Source organism: Triticum dicoccoides, chromosome 7A (assembly GCF_002162155.2).
Source record: "Triticum dicoccoides isolate Atlit2015 ecotype Zavitan chromosome 7A, WEW_v2.0, whole genome shotgun sequence".
NCBI classification, from domain to species: domain Eukaryota; kingdom Viridiplantae; phylum Streptophyta; class Magnoliopsida; order Poales; family Poaceae; genus Triticum; species Triticum dicoccoides.
The window spans coordinates 196,664,556-196,676,028 of record NC_041392.1 but is presented as its reverse complement, the minus strand read 5'-3'; positions in this window follow the sequence as shown (position 1 = coordinate 196,676,028).

The following is an 11,473-nucleotide window of genomic DNA, read 5'->3' as shown; positions in this document are numbered from 1 at the left end:
AATTCCCCCTTCAAAGGCCGGTCTACTACGTGTCCACTGTCCTCACTCCATGCAAATCACGGTACCCGCATTATCAAAAGATTGCATACGCGGTATTCATGGCATCCCGGAAGCTACGACACTACTTTCAAGAGTGTTCCATAACAGTAGTCTCGGAAGTGCCACTAAACGATATTATCAACAACCGTGATGCAACGGGCCGGATTGCAAAATGGGCCATCGAGCTTCTCCCGTTCGATATAACCTATAAGCCACGGCGAGCTATTAAATCGCAAGTTTTGGCCGACTTCGTCATAGAATGGACGGAGGCCGAGCTCCCTAAAGAGTATGGCACATATTCAAATTGGATTATGCATTTCGACGGCTCCAAAATGTTGGCTGGACTGGGGGCCGGCGTCGTCCTGACGTCCCCCACAGGAGACACAGTCCAATATGTGCTCCAAATCATGTACACGGATTCCAACAATGCAGCCGAATATGAGGCCCTCCTACATGGCCTCCGGATAGCAGTATCCATGGGTATCCAGCGCCTAGAGGTACGCGGGGATTCAAACCTTGCGATATCCCAAATAAATGGAGACTTCGACGCCAAGGACCCAAAAATGGCAGCTTACCGCAACGCCATCCTAAAAATGTCAGCTCGGTTCGAAGGGCTGGAGTTTCACCATATAGCCCGAGAAAACAATCAAGCGGCGGACGTCCTAGCACGCATCGGAGCAAAATGCAATGCAGCCCCCCCAACGTCTTTTTGGAAAGATTGTTCAAGCCATCCGTAGCATGGGAGGGGGAACCCGCAAATAACAGCCCGAACCCAGCCTCACCACTCGACGCTGAACAATCTGACACAATTGGAGGCTCTGCCAACGAAATTACACCTTCAGCCCACGTAATAATGGCGGTTATCACCCCGTGGACAAAACCATTCCTAGCCTACCTTACTAGGCAGGAACTCCCATAGGACCAAAACGAGGCCCGCTGCATAGTGCGGCGATCTAAGGCCTACAGAGTCCATGAGGGAGAACTTTATAAGAAAAAGCACTACCGGAGTCCTTCAAAGGTGCATCTCCGAAGAGGAAGGGCGGAACCTCCTGGCTGAAATCCATGCCGGACTCGGTGGTCACCACGCCGCTGCTCGGTCCCTTGTTAGCAAGGCTTTCTGTACAGGCTTTTACTGGCCGACGGCCCGAGCAGACGCTCAGGACCTAGTCCAACGATGCGCTGGTTCCCAACTTTTTGCCAACCAAAGCCATATGCCACCCACCGCACACCAAACTATACCCATCACCTGGCCTTTTGCGGTCTGGGGGCTTGACATGGTCGGACCCCTTAAAGGTGGAACCCATAGGAAAAAATACTTACTGGTCATGGTGGATAAGTTCACCAAATGGATAGAAGCCAAGCCTGTTAAAACGGCCGAATCCGGACCTATGATAGACTTCATATCCGGGGTTGTACACCATTATGGCTTCCCCCACAGCATCATAACCGACAACGGTACAAATTTTACCGCCAACGAGGTAAAACTCTGGTGCAAAAACATGGGCATCAAGCTCGATTATGCTTCCGTCTATCACCCACAAACCAACGGCCAGGTCAAACGTGCAAATGGTCTTATCATGAGCGGCATCAAACCCAGACTAGTGCGGTCCCTCAAGGAATCTAACACGCACTGGGTAGAGGAGCTCGACTCCGTGCTATGGGGGCTGCGGACCACGCCAAATCGCACCACCGGGTACACACCATTTTTTATGGTGTACAGCGTAGAAGCAGTTCTGTCCTGCGACATAATTCATGACTCACCTAGAGTGCGCATGTACGAAGAAAGAGAAGCCGAGCTCGATCGGCAGGATAACTTGGACTCCTTGGAGGAGGAGCGCAATGTGGCAAAAGCCCGTTCCGCATTTTATCAACAGCAGGCCCGAAGATATCAAAGCAGAGAAGTACGGGCCAAAAATTACAATGTTGGCAAACTAGTTCTACGCCTGTCGGATAAGAAAAAGGACAAACTCAAACCCAAGTGGGAAGGTCCATTCATAATTGACCAAGTCCTGACTGGTGGGGCGTACTGCCTGCGAGATGCGTCGGACAACCGACTCGAGCCGAACCCGTGGAACGCCACCCATCTCCGAAGATTCTATGCCTAGCGCCGGACTCTGTGTTCGTCTCCTTGCTCTGTCCATCCCTTTTTGTATTTTTCTGTCTTACATTTCTCTCCTCCCCATTTTTTTTCTTTCATAGCCCTTAAAGGCTCATCTAGTGACGCGCCACTCGCGCTCATTAAACCTGGGGGCTTCTTTAACAGAAGCTTATTTATACGGGCTTCACGCCCAACACATGCGTCAAACTTCCGCATGTACCTTTTTTCTTCACCATTATATGCATCGATATGACTTAAGTTTTGGCCAAGCTGGGTTGCCTGGCTCCTGTGCTTACCCCTACGTTCCCGATTGTTCGGCTAGGCGGTAAAGGGAGCACCTCTGCGATTGTTACTGTCGGGTCAGCCGGATGTGTACCTCAGACTGGGTGAAGCCGAAAGCTAGCGTTCTTAAGGGAATATTCGGTCGGTGAAATAAAAGATTATCTTTTTACTCATTTTATGCGCCCCCAGATGCCTTTTTCTGCGTCTCTTCACGCAGTCCGGACATGCACCTTAGGGCATGCCTCCCAGCGAAAGGAACCCTTAATGGAACTATTCTCTCTGGAAGATGTTTCTTACTAACCATGTAATATAACATAACTAGTTGGGCACTTGTCTGATAAAGCACTGATGACCCCTACACCTGGTTTCCACGCATACCCCGGTTCTTATATAACCGCTAGGGTATTCGGACACACTCCGGACCGTCAGGTCCCGAGGTTGAAGCGAAAAGGTCGGCAACGATAAACGATCTACAATCCGGCTAGAAGGCATTACACATGTCAATTCAAAATTACACAGTCATTCTGACTGATTGTATTCATCTTCTATACCATCTAACAGGCTGTCTAATTTACATTCCTACTGGGAATACTTCGTGGCCAACTCTACTTGGCCGTATACTAAGCTTACAGGGATCTCCTTCCCGTCAGGCCCCACTGGTCCGACCTCGGCCATGTGGTTTGGGTCAGACTTCGTAAAACAGGTCTTCACCATGGCCCAGGCCTCCCTAGCGCCTTATCGGCAGGCTGATATCTTCCACAACCAGAAGCGCCGCCGAGCTCCCTTCAGCTTCTCCGCAAGCTCTCCAAGGTCCTCGGGCACGGAGTGGGCAGGCCATAAGGCTTGGGCAATATCCCGCATCGCCTGCCGAATTCGCTCGTGCAGTTGCAAGAGTTTGGGAAGAAGGTCACCCGTAGAACCGGGCATCTCCTCTGCAGGACGACCTGTGAGCATACCTACAGATATTACTCTGTTAGTCGACTTCCTCGCTGAACTCTTTTTTCAAAGTTCGTTCAAGCACTTACTAAAAATGCCGCATCGAAGCCGCTGATTCTCCTTCGTGGAGTCCGACAGCTGGCCACGAACATCTTTAAGTTCGACGTCCAGCTTGGTGTTGGCATCCTGAAGATCATTCTTCTCTCGCCTCACCTTTGTCAACGTACTCTCACCGGCCTTTAGCCGGCGTAAGAGTTGTTGCTTGTCTGGATCGAGTCCGGCGCCATCTGCAATATGATTTGTCAGATTTGCACCCACACCGCACAATACTAATCTTTCGAAGTGTATCTTACCTAAGGGGGTCTCTTTGGGCTCCCCTGCTGCGGCTAGTGCGGCCTCTAGTTGGGCCTTGCACTTTTCCAGCTCCTGGGACAGTACGGTATTCTTCTCTATAAGAAGCTGCATATTAAATGATCCTTAAATCAGTTGCTCTAACTGCTTCAAGTATCGGGGGCTACTGGCATATATATATATATATATATATATATATATATATATATATATATATTTAACCAAAATTTTCTTACCCGTATGTCTTTTACATACTGCTCCATGGCTCTGGCTAAACCATTTTGAGCGGCACGGAGGTACGCATCTCCCGAATTAAAGGCATCTAAAGCCTCTTGGGAGAAACAAGCGTCGCATAGAATTGTCCGGCGACGCCTGTGGTTCATGGCACTCTCCACTTTAGAATTTGTGGCAGACAGCCTGTCCGCATCCTCTGTCGGAGGAGCGTCCGGTGCGCGCCTTGTGCTCGCCTCCGCTTCCTGGCCAGACATTGGAGCCTGGCTGGTGGAGGCGCGATTGGCAACCTCTCCGGATGTAGTCTGGCGAGGTCTCTTCGTTCTGAAGATAGCACGAACGTTAATATGCCCTGACAGAATAACTCCAGGGAAACAGAGGGTGCACTATACCTTTGCGCCGGCATCTCAGTCCGGACTTCATTCCTTTTTGCCCCACGGGGCCCTGCGGCCCCTCGTTGGCTAGCCGTCGCAGGTTCGGCCTCCTGCCTCGGAAATCTCCCCTGCAAAACATGGCTCTCGTCAGAAACACCAGGCTACGTGAGGGTGGAATCTCTTTCAAGGGAATAAGACCCCGGTTTCTGTCACCTGGGAGGCCGGGATTAACCCTGGGTAATCCGCCGTAATGGCTACCAAGGTATTGTCCTTGCTTAGCTGATGGAACACCCCGTCGATAAGCTCCACCGATATGTCCGGATCCTCTTCGGAGTCCGGATTGAGGGACCGTTCTGGGTCCTCGGGCTGTGGAGGGCGGCTGCTTATGTCCTTTACCTCCTGTCGCAGTTCCTGCATTGAAGTCGTTAGACTACCTATCTAACCATGGCAGTATAAAACAAACGAGCAAGCGCAATTGTTCACTTACCCAACTTGGAATATCGTACATACTGAATCCGTCCCGCGGGTTGACGCGGAGGAATTCCTCCTTTTCTCCCTTGTACAAAGAGGATAAGATCTTTACTAAGGCGGCGGCTGAGGCCGGCTCCTTACGACCGTAACGTGTGGCGTCATCCTCCCCGTTGAAATCCCACATGGGGTGGCCTCTATATTGAAGCGGCTGCACCCCCCGCATAATGCATGCAGCCATGACTCCAATCATGGTTAGTCCGAAATGAGCCAACAGTCTTATCTGGCCCATCAGGTAAAGGACGTCTCTGTCGCTTTCTCTCTGAGAGCTCCGCGGACGCCAGCTCAAGCGTTTCTTCAATGGAGCACGGTTGAACTCAGGGAGACCGACCCGGATAGGGTCCGGTAGCGGGACGTCATCTATATAAAACCATTCCGAAGGCCAGTCCTCGGACGCCTTCTTTTGGGGTTCCGGATAGGTATCCGGTCCCGACGATGCGCCATACTTCGGCTCCGCCCACTTGGTATATAGACCCCTCTTGAGAACGGGGCACCAGGCAGAATAACCTCTTCCACAGCACGAAATGAGCCTCAACGCCTAAAAATAGCTCGCAAAGGGCGACGAAACCCGCAATATGCAATACGGAGGCGGGCGTGAGATTGTGCAGCTGGAGGCCGTAGAACTCCAGAAGCCCGCGGAGAAATGGATGAATTGGAAATCCCAGTCCCCTTATTAGATAGGGGACAAGGCACACCCGCTCTCCTTTAGAAGGATTGGGGGTGCTCTCCGCTTGTTTTCCACCATTGTAGGTGGCGAGACCGGCTCGGACCGGGACCATGTATGCCTGAGGGAGAAATCCCTTGGCCTGAAGCGACACTAACTCGCTATGCGGGATGGTGCAACTCTCCCAGTCCCCGGGTTTGGGACCGGAGGGGCGAGGGGAGGAGCTGCTACGGCTGGTCATGTTGGAATGGACCTTTGCTGGAAGCGCTCTGATGATAACTCACGGAAAGGAGAAGATGTGGTTTGGACCTAAATCCCCATCTCGTTAAATAGGCGGCTTGTTTATACGGCTAGGGGTGTGGATGTAAAAACGCCCCGGCTTTTCGCATTCGTTTGACACGTGGAAGATAGCCATTATTGGGCGTGGAAGCCGAGGAGCACTACATTACAAAAATCGGACATTATTCCTACAGGTACACAAGATTTGGAGAAGAACCCGCCTTGCAATGCCGAACAATCTGCGCGTCGGACTCGTCGTCATTGAAGCCTGGTTCGGGGGCTACTGAGGGTGTCGTGGTTCTAAGCCTGACAGTAGAGTGGGGGGGTAGGTATGGAGAGGCAAGGTCCTAGCTATGGAGAGGTTGTAAACACCAGGGATGTACGAGTTCAGGCCCTTCTCGGAAGAAGTAATAGCCCTACGTCTTGGAGCCCGGAGGCGGTCGAGTGGATTATGAGTATATGAGTTACAAGGTGCCGAACCCCTCTACCTGTGGAGGGGGGCGGCTTATATAGAGTGCGCCGAGACCCCAGTCAGCCCACGTAGGAGAGGGTTTAAGGTGAGTTAAGTCCGGGGCGTTACTGATAACGCCCCACATAAAGTGTCTTTACTACCATAAAGTCTACTTAATTACAGGCCGTTGCAGTGCAGAGTGCCTCTTGACCTCCTGGTGGTCGAGTGAGTCTTTGTGGTCGAGTCCTTCAAGTCAGTCGAGTGAGTCCCTCGTTGGTCGACTGGAAGGCGACCTCTTCTAAGGGGGTCCTTGGGTAAGGTACTTAGATCAGGTTCATGACCCTACCCTAGGTACATGACCCCATCATTAGCCCCCGAATGGATTGAGGCTTCGAGTGAGGAAGGAGTTGATGTCGTTTCCGATTAACCTTTGCACTCTGGTCGTGCGTTGTTCTGGACCAAAGAATCTCTTTGTCGATGGTGAGCAACTTGTCTTCAGTCGACTCGATCCATTCTCTTCTTTCGTCGAGTGATCTTTCGGGCTTCGACGATCCCCGAGCGACGGATCGCGGGAAACCCCGCGTCTGACAGACTGATCTGCTGTTCGCGGATTCCGCGGGATGCGAAATTTGGGGACGCGCGCGAAGCGGAGCGGACCGCGGCGTTCGGATGGGACGGGACATAGACGCCTCGATCTCTGCGCCGCTTTCTTCGCCACGTATCCCGTCTGCATAACTGTTCCTGGATATGATTAGATCGACCGGGCCCACCTGTCATCCACTCGGAAGGGATCTTATAAATGCGCCCGGCGAGGATTTTTGTACTGTGCCTCAGCATTCTCTCTCTCTCTGCTCCCTTCGTCCCCGTCCAGCGCGCTCGCTCTCGCCCCCGCACAACTTGCCCTCGCGCATCTCGCCGGCAACCATGTCCAAGGAGAAGACGGCGGCGCTGGAACGTGCGAAGAAGGCGTCGGCGTCGGAGAAGGCGAAGGGGAGATCTACCAGCCGCGGCGGGTCTTCGTCCAGATCCCGCCTGCCGAAGGGCTGGGTCCAAGGAGACTGGATCCAGTCGTCCATCACAGAAAAAGATCTCCTCGACATGGCCAACGAGGGCTTGATCCCTCATGGAGCTGCGAGGCTTCCGGGGAAGGAGTGGCAGCCCCAGCCAGAAGAGGGTGAGTGTGTGCTCTTGGCCACCCATGTTGATCGTGGATTTTCTTTGCCGCCGAGTATTTTCTTCCGTGGCTTCTTGAACTTCTTTGGAGCGCAGCTCCACCACTTTACCCCAATTCTATCGCCTATCTTGCCGTGTTCGTGTCCATGTGTGAGGGTTTCCTGGGCTGTCGACCGCACTGGGGTTTGTTCAAGCATATATTCACGTGTCGCTCTCAGACCGTGAAGAAGGCGAGCCCAGGCGATGAAAGAACCCGAGTCGTCCAAATGTGTGGGGGCCTGGGGATCCAGGTGAGGAATAAGAGCACCTTCCCGCCCATGACCTTTCCCGAGTCAGTCAGAGGCTGGCAGTCGACCTGGTTCTACTGCCAGGACCAGTCGACGCCGGGGCAGTCGAGTGGACTCCCTCAGTTTACCATGGACCGAGTGAACAAGCCCTCCTCTCTGAAGTTGATTCCGGAGGAGAAAGCTGACGTGAAGATGTTGATGGAGCGCGTGGTGCAGTTGGTTCGGGAGGGAGTGACTGGCATGGATCTCCTGGAGGTCTTCCTTAGGCGTCGCATCCAGCCCCTTCAGTTCCGGAGCCACTGCATGTGGTTGTACTGTGGGACTGAAGACAAGACTCGAGTCCATCCAGAAGCAGTCGACGATGTCACTCTGGAAAGATGGATGGCAGCCGTTACCGGAAACAAGGATAACCCACGCGGAGCCAGAAGGATTCCTCCACTCGACCACAACAGCGATCCAAACAAGGTACGCTTGCTCTGCTCTCCACTGTGTCCTTGTCACATTCGTTTCTGTTTATCCTGCCGACTGGTCGATTGATCCTTGTCTTGATATCTACCAGGCCCTCACCGAGCTGTACTCGATGCCCAATGGGGCACAAGCTCCGACTGAGGAGGGTGAGGCGAGTGGGGGCGAGAGCCAGGAGGAGGAGGAATGGGACTCGGACGTTGCTGAGGATGATGATGACGATGATGATGATGACGGTGATGAAGATGACGTTGAGGAAGAGGAGGAGGAGGTCGTACCACCGCGCTCAGAAAGGCGGTCGAAGCTTGTCCACGACCCTTCGACTTAACGTGGCAAGGGGGTTGCGACCGTTGCTCAGTCGACCAAGCGCCCTCGGACCACCTCTCCGGTGCCGACTGAAAAGGCACCGAAGCAGCCCAGGGCGGCCTCGTCGAAGCCGATCAAGCTCCTGCCGAAGATGAAGGTGTCCATCCCCACCATATCAGGGTAATCGTGCTGCTTAAGTCTTCTTATTTTGTGTGAACTTTGTCTCTGGTTGACGCTGAACTTAGTCGACTGATTCTTTGGAGTTGCAGTGTTGCTACTTCTGAGACCTCAGCCCGGGCTGATGACCATGAGATGGAGGACGCAGCAACTTCAAAACCAGGTACTATATTCTTAACGCCGTTTTTAGTCGACTGACTCGCGATCTTTGATCCTGATTCTTCTCCGTAGCTCCACCCAATGCTGTTATCAATCTCCCTGATGATGATGAGGATGAGGAACCGCTGAAGCGCAGAAGGAGTAGGAAAGCGTCCGCCAGCAAGGTGCCCCAGGATGTGACGGCGCCTGAGATTCTGATTGCGGAGGAAGAGAACACCACTCGACACACGGTGTCCTTCGCAGATCCATTGACGAGTGCTCAGCAGCCCTCCCTCTTCACGATGCACCACGTCCCAGAGGACCAAGCTGGCGCGGCGAAGGAGGCGATACGCCAGGCGGGAATCATCATGGAGCAGTTGAAGACCATCCGGGATGCGAGCCAGGCAGCTTATGACGCCAGTTCTGCCCTCCAAAGCAATGTTCAGGTCAGTCGACCACCGTTTGTTCTGTTGGATATGCTACCAAAAACTTTTCCTTTCCGGAATTTATAGTAGTCACCCACTGGGTGTGTCGATTAAACTCCATGTTAGCGGGGGCACGCTGAGTGCACCCGCTGGGTGTAGTCCCCAAGGCTAAGGTCGACTGCTGGCAGTCGGCCTTAGGCTTTATGATGTCAATCTTTCTGTCAGTCGACTATGTCGAGTGTGTTGCACAAACCGGTGGGGGCACGCTGAGTGCACCCACTGGGTGTAGTCCCCGAGACTGTGGTCGACTGCTTGCAGTTGATTACAGTCTTAAAGAATACATCTCTCTCCTTTTTTTTTGAGGTCGACTGGTCGACTTTATCTTCAACAGGATTAGTGGGGGCACGCTGAGTGCACCCACTGGGTGTAGTCCCCGAGACTACGGTCGAATGCTTGTATTCGGCTGTAGTCTTAGAAACGTGTGATTTTTCCTTTTTCACTCGGAAGTGAATTATATTTGACATTTAGTCAATTGGTTCTTCGCAGAACTCTTGTGATCTTGTGGCTCGCTACTCTGAGCTGGAAAACAAGCACACTCAACTCGAGCTGAGCTTGAAGCTGGTTCAGGAGAAGCTGACGAAGGCAAAGGAGGAGACCGAAGGTATGTTTGGTGAGACCCTGACGACTGCTTTTCCCCTTGCTTGTTTCAAAATCTGATCTTGCTGTAACTTGCAGGTAAGGTAAGGGAGGCCCAACAGAAGAAAGACCTCGAACTAGCTGAGAAGATCAAGCTTGCTGACGAGAAGTTAGCTTCAGTCACCAAGCTTGAACAAGACAATACAAATCTGAAAGCTGCTCTTGGGATCGCCAACAAGGAGGTTAGTCGACTAAAAACTGATAAAGCTGCCCTGACTGACCAAGTCAGTAAGTTGACTGGGAAGAAAAATGATCTGGAGGCCTTCCTGAGTGGTCTTGCCAAGAAGCTGTTTCTTATGCTTGAAGGTAAACCTCTATGCTCGGCAAACATTTCCAATCGTGGTTTTTCCATTCGACCATCCCCTTGACTCAGTGATCACCCTTGTAGAATTTTGCCAAAACTTTGAAGAAGAAACTAGCCGGCTGGAGCCAAACCTCGACCCCGTCAATTCTCCGGTGAACGATGAAGTTGCCATGGATGTTTTCCGACTGGAGTCTCGTGTTGCAGCCGTCGTGGACTATCTCGCAAGGCTGAAGGCCGCCACATCTCGCATCGACTCGACGCTCTGGCCTGGGGAGACACTTCAGAATGACCTTGAGTCGCTGATGGCCCGCTTGAACACGATCCCTGGTCTAGTGCAGGAATGGAAGAAGTCCTCGGCTCGGTGTGGTGCAGATGTTGCTCTGTGTCTGGCCCGAGTCCACTGTAAAGATGCGCGAGAAGAGAAGCTGGCGGCCCTTCGGGTGGCCAACACCAAGAAACACGACTTCAGGTCCTTTATGGAAACTTTCCTTGCGGCTGCCACTCGGATCGCCGACGGAATTGACCTTGATGAGTTCGTTGCACCTTCCAGCCCTCCACAGGAGGGGTAAAAAACTTCTTCTGGCTCGACGCTTTAAATTTGCCTCGGTATGCCGAGTGGAATTGTAACCGATAAACCTTAACAGGCTTAACGCCTGAGCACTTTCGGTTCCTTTAGATATCGATTCAAACTTGAATTTGGTGCTTGAATACGATTGCTTTTGGCTCGAAATGTCTTTTGCAGGTTCAAAGCAAGGCGCCTTTACTGCAATCGACTTATTCTTTAGTCCACTTAGGCGAGCATTGGGCTGCGGCTAAGCCTCCGAGTGGAAGCCCGGCTTACCACTCGGTAGGATTTCTATAACTTAGGCGAGCACTGGGCTGCAGCTAAGCCCCCGAGTGAGGGGTTTACTCTTCACTCGGTAGGATTTTGATAACTTAGGCTAGCACTGGGCTGCAGCTAAGCCTCCGAGTGAGAGGTTTGCTCTTCACTCGGTAGGATTTTTATAACTTAGGCGAGTGCTTGGACTGCAGCTAAGCCTCTGAGTGAGAGGGTTGCTCTTCACTCGGTAGGATTTTTGTAACTTAGGCGAGTGCTTGGACTGCAGCTAAGCCCCCGAGTGAGAGGCTTGCTCTTCACTCGGTAGGATTTTTTACAACTTAGGCGAGCACAGGGCTGCAGCTAAGCCCCCGAGTGGAAGTCTGGCTTACCACTCGGTAGGATTTTTTACAACTTAGGCGAGCACAGGGCTGCAGCTAAGCCCCCGAGTG